Source organism: Alligator sinensis, unplaced genomic scaffold, assembly GCF_000455745.1.
Source record: "Alligator sinensis unplaced genomic scaffold, ASM45574v1 scaffold186_1, whole genome shotgun sequence".
Classification (NCBI taxonomy): domain Eukaryota; kingdom Metazoa; phylum Chordata; order Crocodylia; family Alligatoridae; genus Alligator; species Alligator sinensis.
This window is the reverse complement of record NW_005842904.1, coordinates 127,254-131,494: the sequence shown is the minus strand read 5'-3', so window position 1 is coordinate 131,494 and position 4,241 is coordinate 127,254. Positions and strand designations below refer to the sequence as shown.

General features: G+C 41.3%; 1 pseudogene; it reads left to right on the top strand.

The window, feature by feature from the left end:
• Window positions 1-3,140: 3,140 nt before the first annotated feature.
• Window positions 3,141-4,241, top strand: part of LOC102380517 — a 1,639-nt pseudogene continuing 538 nt past the window's right edge.

Genomic DNA, 4,241 nt, shown 5'->3' with positions numbered 1-4,241 from the left:
CCTTCTGAATAATTTCTGGATGTTTTAGCCAATTTATAGCTTCTGAATGGTACTGATAACTTACAGCCACCAGATTCTTTTCACTTCAACTGTCTTTAGACTGACCAATAGTAGTACAAGCCTTGCATTCCTTTTGATAAGGTTAATTTTAACTATGCCACAGGGCCTTACTACTTCAATGCTTTGCTAAATTTACTAAGTTTTACTTTATACAAGGCCTTACTACATCCTAAACTTTAATTAGGCTCTTAGCAACAACATTTAGCTTAATATCTAAACAAATACAGAAAAAACACTTGGTCTAATCTTCATAGAGTCTTCAGCAAGCACCTTTATCACACAGACATAATTTCAGCTGTCACACTATTTTGAAGAAACACTATAATATCTGTGCTCAAAACCTTAATAACAAAAGGGTTCCTGAGGCCTGCTGTGGTACACTGACCTCAGCAGATTTCTTCACTAATTACACCAGTCTGAGAGCAGAATTTATGTAAATATTTTCAGATTAAAGGAACTGCTCAAATATTGTTTTGCATTTTTTTTTGTTTCTTTGTTTCCATGTAAGTGTGTTGAGGGTGTGGGGCAGGGAATTGAAGAAAAAATAATTAAAATAATATGTATATCATGAACATTTGAAGATTTTTAAATATATATTTAAGAGTATGAATAAACAATGGAGAATTTTGAATATTGAACAGGTAAAAATCTGAAAATTACTAGAAACTGCAGTATTTTAGAGCTAAATGTTGTTCCAATTTCCAAAACAGAAAATAAAAAAAATGGTACAATTGAAAACCCAATTTCCCACTTCAGTGGACAATTTTCCATAAGCCCTTGTTAGGGAATAGGAGAGAGAATTAAAAATATTAAAAATATTATTGTGTCATGCATTTACAAGGATTCATGAGAGAGCTGGTCCCACAGGACACACACAAGAAGTAAAATGCTTGTGTGCTGAGTATTGGCTTCCTCAGAATTACTGAATGTAATCTTCTAGCAACAGGTATGATTGAAAATCTGATTATACTACAACATATATTTAAAAATGTAGTGTTAATTTTCCTTTCATTTTATTTAGTCATTGCCATTCACCTTCTTCAGTCAATAATACATTGACATTGTGAGTGCAGAGCAGTGTAGGAACAAATCCATCAGTGAAATGATTGCCTGATTCTGATGTCAAATAACTTTGATTAATTTAGTATTCATAAAAAAAATAATGCACATACTTGAAAAGAGTGTAACAGAATTATTCCCTAATGAGTGATAATCTTTTCTTAGAATAACACTGTTCTGAGGAATTATACAGGGATTATTATTAAGAGCTGGGATTTGCAAATCTATGTAATACAAGTATACTTTAAACTGCACTGAAATTTTCTGAGCCAAATCCCTTAAGATGTTTTATTAATGTGATATCTGGTGTATACTATTAGAGAGAGACAGAGAGCAGGTAGCAGATAGTTAAAGCATAAGAATGTGTGGATGAAGAAAAAGTCTGATCCTACTTTCACTGTGAGACAGCAAAATTAGGAGCAATTTCTTTAATAACATCTGCGTTCCACTGGTGTAAAGCATAGTAGGGCAGAGGTAGAATATTAAAATGGCAAAGGGAATATATATATTTATCATTAGCTGGAATGATTAATTGAATAGAATATCCTTCTGGAAATCTTGGCTGGTATTTCATTTTCCTTTGAAAAAAGGTTTTTGTAGATACTGCTATTGTGATTAAAATGGGCCTGTGTGATCCTTGTTAATGCATGTTAGAATTTTCCTTCTGAACTAAGTGGAAAGAGCAGACCCCGGGGGATGTGATGGTTTGGTCCAGTGGTGGGGGGAGGTTACTGGTGCAGTCCTGCTCCAACAGGTGTTTAAAACAAACTACTCAACAGGGACAACAGCCTTTCTATTCAGATAGAACTGAGGGTGTCAATTGACTTCATGTCTCTTTATTATCTATTTTGTGTGGGCTCTTTCTTAAGCTTCCTCTAATCAAACTATTCTTTCTCCTACAACTATTCAGTCTATTACCTACTCTTGGTAATGTTTCTCTACTCACTCCCAGTGTGTCCAGTAAAGGTGTCCTGATATCTAAGAACCTGTAGTGGGAGGCCTTGTTCCTAAGTGATTCAAACCCACAGCAAGTCAGAGACAGGAAATGTAGAGGCACGACTGAAGGCAGGCTGAGCTGTGCAGTGGCAGGAGGGATTGCAAAGTTGAAGCAAACAGTTAAGTTGCTGCAGTGACCTTTTCCTGAGTTCTTCCTTGCAGGAGAGGATGGATGCTGCAAGAGGTTGAACCAGGGGTACAACGAGACATATAGTCAGACATAGGTGGATGAGAGGGGTCAATCTCCCTGAGAAAAGAAATGTGTTCAAGGGAACATGAGGGTCTAGAGCAGTCACCAGGGTGTTTTTGCAGGGAGGGAGGGCTGTGGAGTAGAGAGGTGAGGAATGGTTGGTTTATTATTGGGTGAGAAGTGAGGAGAAGATGGGGCTTGGGGTTGCAGAGGGATGGGGGGTAAAACAGGTTCTTGAGAGGAAGTGGGATTGCGTGAGTCACAGGGGGTTTGAGGGGCCACAGTGAAGTTCGAACCTTCAGAGGGGCAGGGGAGGGTGTGAGGGAGATGGTGAGGGTCCAAAGGGGTGAGGCATGATGGGGATGAATCTGTGCAGGATACAGTGGGTATGTGAGGGCAGTGAAGGGGCAGGGTAGTACTCACTGCAGCATGAGACGGTGGATTTTTATGGGTTAGGGGCATGATGAGGTGGTGCTGATTGTGGAGATATGTGGAATAACAGTGGACAGTGGAGGCAGAGGCAATGCATAAAGAGCAGTGAAGAGCAGTTTGGGGACATGATGGAGTGTTTAGGTGATTCCTGTTGGGGTGCAGGGAGCAATATTGTCTATGGTAAGACTGGAAGTAACAGTTATAGCCCTTGGCCTCCAGCATGTTAGTAAATCTTTTTATTTCCTTTTAATCTCAGAAAGAAGTATTTATTGTGTTATGTCACAATGCACCACACCCCCTGCACCCTGCTTTTCAAAGTCCTATTTTCGCCTGTGGCAGTTCATCTACCTTATTAATTCATGATGATTTTATTATCTCTACAGCTGGAAAGCAAGAATGGAAAATGGCTGGTGAGAACCGCTCAGTTGTGACACACTTCTTTGAGCCTTTCTCAAACATCTTCGAAGTCCAAGCCACCCTTTTCTTCCTAGTACTGCTTATGCTCATCTTTGACTTAGGGGGAAACATCTTGATCATTGTGATCACCCTGGTAGACCCTGTCCTTCACTCCCCCATGTATTTCTTCCTCAGAAATCTGTCCTGTGTGGAAATCAGTTACACCTCTTCGACAATCCCCAGTATGATATTGAGTTTCTTTTCCAAAGAGAACAGGATCGCCTTTTCGGGCCGTGCCATGCACATGAGTTTCTTTGCCCTTTTAGGGATCACAGAGTGTTTTGTGCTAGCTGCCATGGCATACGACCGCTATGTGGCCATCTGTCACCCTCTGTACTACATGACCATAATGAGTCGGAGAGTTTGCTTCCAGGTTTTAGCTGTGTCCTGGCTCATGGGTGTGATGGTTGGTGTAGGGCAGACAACTTCAATATTCACATTGCCCTTCTGTGGCCCCAATAGAATAAACCACTTCTTCTGTGCCCTGCCTCCACTGCTGAAGCTTGTCTGTGTGAACACTTACAGGAATTAAATCATCAACTATGCCATCATGTCTTCATCAGCGACTTGGACGAGGGAGTGTACTGTACTCTGTCCAAGTTTGTGGATGACACAAAACTGTGGGGAGAAGTGGACACGCCAGAGGGCAGGGAACAGCTGCAACCAGACCTGGATAGGTTGGGCATACAGGCGGAAAACAACAGAATGTAATTCAACAAGGAGAAATGCAAAGTGCTGCACCTAGGGAGGAAAAATGTCCAGCATACCTACTGCCTAGGAAATGACCTGCTTGGAGGCATGGAAGTGGAAAGGGATCTTGGAGTCCTAGTGGACTCCAAGATGAACATGAGTCGGCAGTGTGACGAAGCCATCAGAAAAGCTAATGGCACTTTATCGTGCATCAGCAGATGCATGACGAACAGATCCAAGGAGGTGATACTTCCCCTCTATCGGGCGCTGGTCAGACCACAGTTGGAATACGGCATGCAATTTTGGGCACCGCACTTCAAGAGGGATGCGGATAACCTGGAGAGGGTCCAGAGAAGGG